Source organism: Hordeum vulgare, chromosome 7H, assembly GCF_904849725.1.
Source record: "Hordeum vulgare subsp. vulgare chromosome 7H, MorexV3_pseudomolecules_assembly, whole genome shotgun sequence".
In the NCBI taxonomy this organism is placed as follows: Eukaryota; Viridiplantae; Streptophyta; class Magnoliopsida; order Poales; family Poaceae; genus Hordeum; species Hordeum vulgare.
The window spans coordinates 354,759,550-354,773,441 of record NC_058524.1 but is presented as its reverse complement, the minus strand read 5'-3'; positions in this window follow the sequence as shown (position 1 = coordinate 354,773,441).

Genomic DNA, 13,892 nt, shown 5'->3' with positions numbered 1-13,892 from the left:
ATCATGAAGAAGAGCAGGGTCCGACTATGGACGAAAACAAATGATAAAAGAACGACGTCCATCCTTGCTATCCCAGGTTGCCGACCTGGAACCCATACTAGATTGAAGAAGAAGAAGAAGAAGAAGAAGAAGAAGAAACTCTAAATAGAACAATCATCGCGCTAACGTCAAAGTATTGCTTTACCTGTACCTACAACTGATGTTGTACTAATCTGTGAGTCACAGGGACCCAGCAATCTCATTTCCAAAGGTATCAAGACTAGCAAAGCTTAATGGGTGAGGTATGGTTAAGTGGTGCGGCTGCAGCAAGCGACTAAGCATTTGTTGAGGTGGCTAACTTGCGAGTACAAGAATAAAAGAGGGGGGATGATCTACGCATAGCGGACGTGAATTACTGATGATCAAGAATGATCATGAATACCTACTTTCGCCAGACATAACCCCACCGTGTCCTTAGTTGGAGAAGGAGCTCACGAAAGAGACAGTCACGGTTACGCACATAATTTGGCATATTTTTAGTTAAGCTTACTTCAAGTTATCAAGAACCGGATGTTAAACAAATTTTCCACATTGCCACATAACCGCGGGCATGGCTTTCCGAAAGATTTAACCATGCAGGAGTGCTCCAACTAGTCCATCACAAATTACCACAAGCCGCATAGAAAGCCTCGATCACGAAACTCGTGATCTCCTCGGATTCCTTAGTGGAAAACCTCAACTCTGAGATAACCCAAAGAATCACCAAAATCCCGACAAGATATTTCGTAAAAGATAAAACAAGTCCAGCAAGGCCACCTGGTGAGCCAGATCCGCATCTAGAGCCGCGCGCTCTCTATCTACGGGCATCAACCGTCTATGTAAAGTGGACGATAGCCAGACGCCTCGAGTTGCCCCAAGGTGGCACCGCCGACTCCTAGGTGGGTGGGCCAACACTCATGAGGAGCACTGCCCCAGGTTGTTGATTAAGTTTCCTCAGGTTAATTACTCCCTGTGTGTAACGCCCAAGATGCGATCCTATCCTTATTTTGGCCCGAGGGCCTCGACAGGGATAGAAGCGCATCTCGTCGTTTCGCAAGAATGGATATCGTTACAAGTACATGTACTGAAAAGAAGAGTATATGGAATTGGCTTACACTCGCCACAAGCTACATCAGAGTCACATCAGTACAATACATAAACATCATGAAGAAGAGCAGGGTCCGTCTACGGACGAAAACAAACGAGAAAAGAAAACGACGTCCATCCTTACTATCCCAGGTTGTCGGCCTGGAACCCATCCTAGATCGACGACGAAGAAGAAGAAGCAACTCCAAATGATCAATCAACGCGCTTGCGTCAAGTAACCTTTACATGTACCTGCAAGTGGTGTTGTAGTAATCTGTGAGCCACAGGGGACTCAGCAATCTCATTTCCAAAGGTATCAAGACTAGCAAAGCTTAATGGGTGTGGTAAGATTAAGTGGTGAAGCTGCAGCAAGCGACTAAGCATTATATGAGGTGGCTAACTTACGAGTATAAGAATAAAGAGGGGGTGATCTACGCATAGCGGACGTGAACTACTAATGATCAAATGAATGATCCTGAACACCTACTTACGTCAGAAATAACCCCATTGTGTCCTCGATCGGAGAAGGAGCTCGCAAAAGAGACACACACGGTTACACACTTAGTTGGCATACTTTAATTAAGTTAACTTCAAATTGTCTAGAAACAGTGTTAAACAAAGTTTCCACGTTGCCACATAACCGCGGGCACGGCTTTCCGAAAGATTTAACCCTGCAGGGGTGCTCCGACTAGTCCATCACAAATTACCACAAGCCGCATAGAAATCCTCGATCACGAAGCTCGCGATCTCGTCGGACTCCTTAGTGGAAAACCTCAACTCTGAGATTACCCAAAGCATCACCGGAATCCCGATGCACAAGACATTCGTCAAAGGTAAAACTAATCCTGCAAGGCCGCCCGACGTGTCGACGATCCCGATAGGAGCCGCGTATCTCGTTCTCAAGACACAATCGGATGAGCACAGCATACAGTGGCCTAATAGAAATCACCCGAGTTGCCCCGGGTTGGCCCCACAAATGGCTCTGTTTTGGACCAGCACCAACAGCACTGGCCCTCCCTGTGGCAATGTTTTCATGTCAATGTTGGGAGGCTGATATTTAACAGGTGGTAGGCAACGGGACATAACGATAGAAGCGGTAAAACTAGCATTGAAATGATAGTAATGGTATCTGGAGAAATGGTCATCTTGCCTGAGATCCCGCTTGGAAGAAGAACAAATCCGTGAAGTAGACGAACTGATGTAGTCGAACGGGTCCTCACTTTCTGACACGCTTGCGAAACTCTAGCGAGACGAAGGAAACCGGAAACAAGCATCAACACACGATATTCACCACGGCACATGCACGACAAGATGCAATCCACATATGATGCATGCACAGTTGAATATATGCAAGACATGGCATGGAATTTCACATCACGCAACACTACACATTAAGTGAAGCTCGATATGCAACGAGTTGCATATCGACGAAACTCCACATACGAATTATTTAGTTCTATCCCGATTAGGTACACGTGAAAGGACCACGATGACGCCTAGGGGGGGTGAATAGGCTATTTAAAAACTTCTTCGGATTTGGCTTAAACCTAACGCGGAAATAAACTAAGAGGATACTTTTCAAGCACAAATCCTAAATGCAATAGGCACCGCAACGTGCACCAACAACACGATCTACCAAGATGGACACACCACGGTTACTAGCAAGCACAAGTAAGTTACACAAACTTACTTGAGCTATATCACACGACAAGTAGGTGAACGACACAAGATACTAGATCACACTATAGCACACGATATATCAAAAGCTGCAAGTGTGAACGTGTGGATATAGAGGGTATGCTTGAACGATTAATCTTGTACAAAGAAATAGCCAACACAATATAATGAACACAAACAATATGCAATGTATGTATGCTCAAGTAACACAAGTAAACCACAAGTAAGGAGTTAGGGTTAAGGATAACCAAGGTCACTGAGACAAAGATGTATCCCAATGTTCACTTCCATGGAGGGAAGCTAGTCACCGTTAGAGAGGTGGATGTTACCACGAAGGCACACCAACGCCACGAATGCTCACCCTATTCTCCCTTTGAGATAACACCACGAAGGAGTTTCTCAACCACTAGTGGTAAGCCTTTGAGGTGGCATCCAAACCCTCACAAACTTTTCTGGGGGAAATCACACGGATTGATTCCTCTCCGAAGAACTCCTACCTCCTAGGAGTCTCCAACCTCCAAGAGTAACAAGATCACAGGAAATGCTCAAAACTTGCTCAAATCTCAAATAGCCTGGGTTGAGAGGAGGAGAGGGAGACGATCTATCTTTTGATTGGAACAACTCTCAAAGGGGCTCATAAATGCTCTTGGGATCTAAGATTTGGTGTGAGCAAATGTGCGTGAGGTAGAAATGTGTTCTTATGAGGATATGGCTGTGTTAGGCACCCTCTCACGAAGTGGGAGGGGGTATTTATAATGGAGAGGGGAAAGTGACCGTTGGGGTCACTTAAGTCTGACAGTGGTCAGAAGTCCGGCTGTTCTGAGATGTCCGGACGCCCACAAGGGGTCGGACGTCCGACAAGGGTCGGTCGTCCGAGGGATGTATATATATCAGGAACCACTGTATAGATATCAGGAATCAGTGTATAGACGAACAGGGACCGGACGACCGAAGAGAAGGTCGGATGTTCGAGAGTTCAGCGTTGTTCAAGGGCACCGGATTCCGAAAGTTGTCGGACGTCCGGCCCTCGGACGACAGGGGGAGGCCGGAAGTCCGAGTTATATGACTCTGGATTTCTCTGGTGCAAGGTTCCGGTTTTCCAAAGTGGTCGGGTGTCCGGCCCTCGGACGTCCGGAGGGAGCCGGATGTCCGAGACTTTGGCTCTGGTATAAGGTTCCGGATTTCCGAAGTGGTCGGGCGTCCGGCCGTCGGATGTCCGGTGGAAGCCGGATGTTCGAGGCATTGGTTCTGTTTTTGAGATCAAAGCATAGCAGTGGAGATGTGGTATGAGCACAAAAGTAGAGATGTAGTTTGAGCAAGTTCATCGCAAAACCTGTGATCCCCTCTTAATAGTGCCGGATCCCTAAAGACTCAAGAATCATCAAAAGGGTACTGATGATCCATACTTGAGTGTATACTTTTATTCGTTGATCATCACTCCGCACCACTAACGTCAAAGGAACTGATACCTTTGAGTTAGCCCTTTCACTTGAGCTTGATGTTGTTGTTCCTTCTTGGCTCAAGTTGAAATCAAGACATGATGAAGTCTTCAAGTAGCTCTCCCATACACAATGTGGAAAGCCTAGCTTATGTATTCATCTTCATTTGTCCACCATGTGAACATCCACAAGAATCAAGCATGTAGTGCTCAGGAATGCTTATCTTGATCTTGTCCTTGTCAGCACATGAGCTTGTCCTTATCAACACATGATGATTAACAATAGTTTCAATGATATATTTGTGCTGATCCACTTGAACTTGCACACCACAATCTTGATGACGATCACCACTTGACGTCATCCTTCATGGGTTGTATGAGATCTTCCTTTTGACGCAAGCCCATGGAAGCACACCTAACCCCCACATAGGACTCTCACAAAGACCATGGGTTAGTACACAAACACGTAATGGACAATGCTTACCATACCATGGGATGACTTGATCCCTCTCGGTACATCTTATACGCTTTGTGTGTTGATCATCTTGATTTACTCTTTGTCTGAGATCTTGATCAACCTAGTGTCTCTATGACCATTCTTTGGATAATACCTTGAATACCATCTTGGTCATCATATAAACTCCTTGAACCCAACAGATGGACTCCAAGAAGTGCCTATGGACAAATCCTATAAATATAACTTAAGGCAACCATTAGTCCATAGGAATTGTCATCAATTACCAAAACCACATATGGAGATATATGCTCTAACAATCTCCCCCATTTTGGTAATTGATGACAACCACTTCAAGAGAGTTTATATAAGGAAATAAGCATAACCAAGCGCACACATACAAATTAATAATGCATGTGTGCAAGATGTAAATGCTTACGCAATAAAAGCAAAACCCTCTAAACATATCCAAAGTAAACTCTCTAAACTTCTCCCCCATTGGCATCGATTGCCAAAATGGACGAAAAGTTCAGAAAGCCAATATAGTAGGTGATCCTCCAAAAAGTGTGTACTTCTCAGCAAATGAGTGCAGAGAAATACACAAATACAATGATAAGTAGTTGGAGGAAAACAAACTATATTGAGGACCCAAAGATTGCAAATAAAAGGATCGTATGCCACAAAGACATACAAAAATAGAGGCAAGCAATCAAAAGATTCCAGATGGAACAAACAATCATATGGTCCTTCGAACCACATGAATAAAAGATATTATGATAAAGGCAACAGAGTGTTTTATCAAAAACTAGAGAAGCTCCCCATGATTTGTGCACTAATACGAGATTTTTGTATTTGATACAGGTGCACAAAATAGGATCGTTGCTCCCCCAAAATTAATAAAAACACACAACGAGTGCAAGAAGATAGATGAGACAATAAGCATATCAATTGCACAAAACAAATGGTACACAAACACCGTGGGTTAGTACACAAACACGTAATGGACAATGCTTACCATACCATGGGATCACTTGATCCCTCTTGGTACATCTTATACGCTTTGTGTGTTGATCATCTTGATTTACTCTTTGCCTGAGATCTTGATCAACCTAGTGTCTCTATGACCATTCTTTGGGTAATACCTTGAATACCATCTTGGTCATCATATAAACTCCTTGAACCCAACAGATGGACTTCAAGAAGTGCCTATGGACAAATCCTATAAACATAACTTAAGGCAACCATTAGTCCATAGGAATTGTCATCAATTACCAAAACCACATATGGAGATATATGCTCTAACAACACGACAATATTAAAGTTTGGTTAAACATGGCAAGAGGTGAAGCGTAACTAAGCTATCTATCTAGGCATTTTAAATGAGGTCGTAAACGACATATAACATCTCCGAGATGACCTCATACGTTAATTTATAATTCTGTCCAGATCTGAACTAACACGTTTAAATATTTGTTAAACAGCAAAATAAATAGGTTCGCGTGATTCTACGTGTCATTACAATCAATTTACACATAGAGAACATCTCCAACGGAGCTACGGTTCAAAAGATACGAACACCGCAAGATATGATGTCATTAATGCAATATGTGTGCAACAACAGTCACAAGCCTTTCAAAACATACAACCAGCAAGATAATATGAAACTAAACGAGATTCTAAGAAAGTTTCATGTAGGACACGATCAAAACGGAGCAACGGTTCAACAACTACGAGCTAAACAAGAAATAGACATAATCTGCCAAAATCAGCCACATAGCATTTTCTACACCCTCGAACAACTAGCTAGAAAAATCCAAAATGCTCAAACAAAGAATGAGGCAGTAGAGGGCAAGATGCACTACAACGTACTACTAATAATATTTAGCATGGAAGCATGGATCACTAGGAAAAGAACTCACAAAATGGCATCTCACACACAGTTTCAGACTTAGTGAAAATATCAGTTTATGACAGTGCAGTTTTCGATCTGAAGGCATATTGACAGCAACAAAACTATATGCTACAGGTCTCCAAATGGCATGAAAATCTAGAACAGGCTAGAGAATCTTAAAGGCTACAACTAACTCCATTGCACCAACCTCAAAAAAGCTACAGATCACCAGATAAACTCATGGAAAAACAACAACAAAATATAACAGATTTCAGACTTAGAATTAATTCAGCATCTCTAAATCAGCACTATTTTCTAGCATGTTGAGAACAAGCAAACAACACCTAAACATGGTTTCCTATTGCAACCAAAATTACCAGGGACTAGTCTACACATCCAAGGGCATATCTCTAGTTGACAACTCATACATACCATGCACGGATTAAATCCCACAAAATAAACAAAAGGGCAACATGGCAAAATATCACGCGCACCAACTTTCTCAAAAGCTAAAACTAAATGCACAGTTAAATTCTATGGATTTTTCTACCCCAAAAACATATATAACAAGAGGGGTTGCAAAAATAAAAATAACACCACACGTATATGCGAGAATATGTCCTAAACACGATATAACAAACTAGCGACGGAACCTACATGCAAAAATGCAAAAAACTACTCTAAAATACATGGCAAAAGGTCCCTAAAAACATGAGCATTTAAACTACGGGATTTGAGCAATCCGGACACGCACGAAAATAAATACTGGATAAGCAACCTATTAGGATAGCACGCGTTTGTATGCATATGGCAAGTCAAATCACTTCAAACATGCATGCAAGTTGCAAATTATGAATCTACGCGAAAAACTACACAAGTTTCATATTCAACACGGTCCGATCCGATACACGAAATAAAAGTTACGGGCGTTTTAATATCTAGCATTTTGTGAAAATGGATAAATTCGTAAATCCTAAAAAAACTAATGGGCCTAATCTACTGAGCGCGGGGTAACTACGATATGCTCGGGTGCCAAATAGGGGAACTGTGGGAGGGGGGGGGGGCTCACCTGATGGGCTCGGGCCAAGTCGAATCTGGAGGCAACCTGGGCCGGAGGGGCGAGGCAGACCGACGGGGGGGGGGGGGGCAGGGCCGAGATGGGCCTCGCGCCTCGGCCTGGGGGCGATCAGCCCACGCGATGCACGTGCGAGGTGGCTCGGGAGGCATCGTCCTCCCCGTGCCCGAGCAGAGGGAGGTGGTAGAGCGGCTTCGCCGGCGATGGGAAATGGCGATGAGGCGACGACGAGTCTTGGCGAGACCGGGAATGGATGGATCCGGAGGTGGGGGTTCCAGATCCGGTGAAACCCGACGACGACGAGGCACGGGGGACCGACGACGGCGAAGCTCCACCTCGACTCCATGGCAGCCAGCGGGGAGAGAGGGACGGCTGGGAGATTTGGGAGAGGGGGAGGAGAAGAGAAGGAAGGAGAAGGGGGGCGGGTCCGGCCTTGGTCCTGGTCCTCGGATCTGGGGACTCGGCGGCCGGTCGGTGACCCGCAGGGGCGGGGCGGCGCAGGCAGGCAGCGGCGGTAGGGAAGCTACACCGGAGGAGGAGGGAGCCGGCTGGGGCGGCGCGATCTGGGCCTGGGCAGGCCCCAAATGGGCTCTGGCGGGCCCGACGGTTGGAGGGAGGAGAGAGGAGGCTAGGGTTTGCACGGGATTCGAGGAGGAGAGAGAGAGGCTGTCTAAAAATGGCATGGGGGTCTATTTATAACAATGGGGGGGGCTAGGTTTAGCAGTTTTTAGCCCCGGTTTCAACCGCACGATCTAAATCGGATGGTTTCGAACGGGGGAAAGGCTAAGTGGCCGTGTAGAGTAGGCTAGCCGGAGATGAGAGGGAAAACGGGCACCCGACAACGTATTTTTAAAACACGGAAAAATGCCCGACGATAGACCGAATACGGTGCCGCTACGGTCGACCGTTCGGGTACCAGACGGACTCCAATTGCGACGAAATTTGGCAGGCGGCCTACCTACGTCTAAATAAGACCGCACGTCAAGTTTCAACCCAATCAGAGGAAGTTTTATACACACTTTTAAAAACAAGATTTTGACGATGCCGCGTGCGCGTGCGAGTGTGGTCGGGCTCAAAACGGGCAGCGACGAACACAGAGAGAACCGGCAACTAATAACGAATGCAACTTTTGAAAATTGGCGGCAACGGAGATGCCGATGCAATGCAGATGATGCGAATGATGCAATGATGATGCGACAAACAAATAAGCCACACGACGAAAATGGAATAAAGGGGGAATCTTCTGGAACGTCGGTCTCAGGCTGTCACAACTCTCCTACACTACAAGAGGATCTCGACCCGAGATCCAAGAATGAAAGGGGAAGAGAAAGAGAAGAGAAAGAGGTAAAACTTAATTGCTTCTTTGGCAAACGAGTGAAACCAACGATCCTTGAAGGTTGCAAAGAGAAGAAGAATGACATGAGGAACTAGCAAGAATTCACACAAAATTTCGGGAGCACTTCGGTAGGACAAGGGGACAAAAACTCGATAAGATAGGAGAACTGGACAAGATTCACAACAAACAACTAAATTAAACAAGGGAACAACCTGATCTTGACAAAACAAGATGATATATTGAAGAGAGCAACATCACAAAGCCTATGTTAGGAAGAATAGAAACTAGCTCTTGGCAAGAAAAGAACGAAGAAGAAATGAGAACTACAACCACAAGAATCTTGACGAACACCTTGAGACAAATAATTGATATCATGAGCCACTCCGGAAGAAGAATTCAGATCACTATGAACAAGAATAAGAATTATGTTATGCTTATCCTTCATCAAGTTTAATTGATGACAAGCAACGGATTTAGCGTACCACTTATTCTTCTAGAAATGATTGAGGAGATATATGAGCACAAACTTGACGAAGTCTTGAGGAGACACCGGTAAGAATTGGATTGAATGTGGATATAACAAGAATGAATGGAGATACATGAGAACGAAAAGATCATGAGCCACCTAACAGAAAACTTGAACGAGGCACCGGAATAATTGAGAGACGAACGAACAGACACAATTGAGAAGAATTTGAGATTGAAAGATGAAAGCTGAGAATGAAGAAAACTTATGAAATGATGGCCTTCGGAGTATCAAGAATGAAAACAACTCAGAAATGCACCGAAGCAAGAAAGAGATTCTCATGATTGGAACAAGTCAAGATGATGCCACAAAGCTGAAATGATGAGTCTTCAAGAGAATGAACCAAGATTTAAGAGAAACACTCCTTAAGTCTTGAAGCTATAAATGATGAGGAGAACACCACCAAGAGTACTGAGACACTCCGGAATAAGAAGAATGAAAGGTTGAGCCAAAGACGAGAAATAGTTCCAATTGAACTTGAAGAAGGAATATGACTGATGAAATTCATACTTATGTCATAGTTGAAAAGAATAAGAGAACTCCGGAATGATTACAAGAGCCAGAAAAGATTCTGGGAAAGAACCTGTGGGTTATGGGCCCACTCAAAGAAACCACCGTTGAAAACATTGCTCAGAAAGAGAGATATTGCACCGGTACAAACGAAAATTTGATGAGGTTGAGAACCTCGAAATAATTGAAAGGATTGAAAACAAGAAACTTGAGATATCTTCAACGCTCTGGATGAATAGAGAGAAAAGACAAAAAGAAGACTTGATAAGAATTTTCAACATGGGAAATAATTTGAAGGATGAAAAGGATATGATGAACACGGATAAGTGAATTAAATTTGCCGGAAAGGATAACAAGAATGAAAAATGATAAACACGAAGCTCCCGAGAATCTTCACATGAATCACCAGATAGGACACGGAAGAAAAGATAGCGGAAGCAACAATTAAAAGAAGACACTTGGATGAAAATTAAATCACTGAAGAAAAGGGCGAGAGGGTGGGAAAAACAAAGACAACTTGGGACAAACGAGATGAACTCCGGAAAGAAATGAGAGAATGATCTTGCAAAATTGGAGAGGATTGAATTCACTTGAAGAGAAGCACACCGGTTGGAAAAGAATTGATATGACGACTCCGGTCGACAAGAAATTGAAAAGACAACTTGATTGAGCAAAAGAATCAACATTCCCATAAAACACGATAACACCTCTTGGAAGGAAAAGAATTCACCACTTGACATCGAAGCAACTCGAATTACCATATTCCAACAAAACAAAGGGTGAGGCTTGCAAATTAGCCAGAACAAACTCATGAGAGAGATTTCATCCGATATTTTCGTGGACAGGATCGCACGGGCTCGATCCTTACAGTAGCCATTATGTGCAAGGTAGTGCACACGACATACGAAGCGTCCCCGAGTCATAGCAAGCTACAAGGACTCTTTAAGACACAACGAGAACCGTTGTAAGTCGACCGTGAACAAATGAATCCACTAAATGTCGAACCCAACCTAACATCATGCATTTGTTGGAAGATTGTCCTATAAGTAACTACTTGAATTCCCACCTAAGAACTCCTGAAATTTCTGGTCATGCAATCTGGTCCACGGATATAAGGAGTAATATATCACTCAACTCCTATACTAACCCATCCAATGTATCATATCCGTCAACACATAACCAGAATCTCGGAACTTCATCTATCTCAGACACTCGTAATCACAATGATACTAAGTATGGCGATACATCCGGAACTCTTTGCACCAGTACTGGGGAAGCCGGACTCCTCTCGCCACTACTAGTATTGAAGCAATTTGGAACATCCTTCGTCCTGAGATACTAAGAAATCTGAATGATAGCGATGTGCTCAAGAATCCCGTGGAGCTCAACTCCCCGGAATAAATCAAGTCAGACAGGAGGCACCAAGACAGAACTCCATCACATCGGCATCATCTAGATTCCAAAAATATCCGCGTGATCCTAAAAAAAATTGAGTGAGAAGAGGAGTGGAATTAAAACCTTACATAGAGATTCCTCACCAGAGCATAGAAGAGGATAAAAAAGAATCCTACTCTCTGATATATAACTAGACTCAAAGCAATTTTTCACTAGACTCGACTCGGCCAAGTTCGATCAATCAAGGGGGCTCCTAGGTCGGTACTGCTCTGATACCAACTTGTAACGCCCAAGATGCGATCCTATCCTTATTTTTTCCCGAGGGCCTCGACAGGGATAGAAGCGCATCTCATCGTTTCGCAAGAATGGATATCGTTACAAGTACATGTATTGAAAAGAAGAGTATATGGAATTGGCTTACACTTGCCACAAGCTACATCAGAGTCACATCAGTACAATACATAAACATCATGAAGAAGAATAGGGTCCGTCTACGGACGAAAACAAATGAGAAAAGAAAACGACGTCCATCCTTGCTATCCGAGGCTGCCGACCTGGAATCCATCCTAGATCGAATAAGAAGAAGAAGAAGCAACTCCAAATGTTCAATCAACGTGCTCGCGTCAAGTAACCTCTACCTGTACCTGCAACTGGTGTTGTAGTAATCTATGAGCCACAGGGGACTCATCAATCTCATTTCCAAAGGTATCAAGACTAGCAAAGCTAGCGGACGTGAACTACTGATGATCAAATGAATGATCCTGAACACCTACTTACGTCAGACATAACCCCACCGTATCCTCGATCGGAGAAGGAGCTCGCGAAAGAGACAGTCACGGTTACGCACTCAGTTGGCATATTTTAATTAAGTTGACTTCAAATTGTCTAGAACCATTGTTAAACAAAGTTTCCACGTTGCCACATAACCGTGAGCACGACTTTCCAAAAGATTTAACCCTGCACGGGTGCACCAACTAGTCCATCACAAATTACCACAAGTCGCATAGAAATCCTCGATCACGAAGCTCGCGATCTCGTCGTACTCCTTAGTGGAAAACCTCAACTCTGAGATTACCCAAAGCATCACGGGAAGCCCGATGCACAAGACATTCATCAAAGGTAAAACTAATCCAGCAAGGCCGCCCGACGTGTCAACGATCCCGATAGGATCCGGGTATCTTGTTCTCAGGACACAATTGGATGAACGCAGCGTACAGTGGCCTGGTAGAAATCACCCGAGTTGCCCCGGGTTGGCCCCGCAAACGGCTCTGTTTTGGACCAGCACCAACATCACTGGCCCTCCATGTATTATGTAGAATCACTCCTCGGGTTCATGACGCCCTATGCTTTTCAGTATTAACAACATTATTATGTTGGGAAAAAGTAGTACCAATGCTGGGCCTTGCCAGACCAGCTTTAATCTAAAACGAATTATCAAGGGGGTCCTCATAACAACCCCAATCGTGTTAGGAGCGCTCAATTATGGAACATAACACCGGTAGCCGAAACTAAGGGGGGCAAAGGTGGAACAAAACACGAGGCTAGAAAGGCCAAGCCTTCCACCTTTTACCAAGTATATAGGTGCATTAAATTAAATAGCAATAAATATGGTGGTATCACAAGGAACCCATGTTGGCACATGGAAGCAACTGCCCCTGCAACTAGCAACGCTAACACATGCTTAAGCAAGCGGTAACATAGCCAAACAGTGATTTGCTAGGTTGTGAACAGGTTGAAGGTTTTCATGGCAATGTTGGGAGGATGATATTTAACAGGTGGTAGGCAACGGGACATAATGATAGAAGCGGTAAAACTAGCATGGAAATGATAGTAATGGTATCTGGGGAATGGTCATCTTGCCCGAGATCTCGCTTGGAAGAAGAACGGATCCGTGAAGCAGACGAACCGATGTAGTCGAACGGGTCCTCACTTTCCAACACGCTTGCGGAACTCTAGCGAGACGAAGGAAACCGGAAACAAGCATCAACACACGATATTTACCACGGCACATGCACGACAAGATGCAATCCACATATGATGCATGATCAGTTGAATATATGCAAGACATGGCATGTCATTTCACATCACGCAACACTACACATTAAGTGAAGCTCGATATGCAACGAGTTGCATATCGACGAAACTACACATACGAATTATTTAGTTCTATCCCGATTAGGTACATGGCAATATTAAAGGTTGGTTAAACATTGCAAGAGGTTAAGCGTAACTAAGCTATCTATCTAGGCATTTTAAATGAGGTCGTAAACGACATATAGCATCTCCGAGATGACCTCATACGTCAATTTATAATTATGTCCAGATCTGAACTAACACGTTTAAATATTTGTTAAACAGCAAAATAAATAGTTTCGCATGATTCTACGCGTCATTACAATCAATTTACACATAGGGAACATCTCCAACGGAGCTACGGTTCAAAAGATACGAACACCGCAAGATATGATGTCATGAATGCAATATGT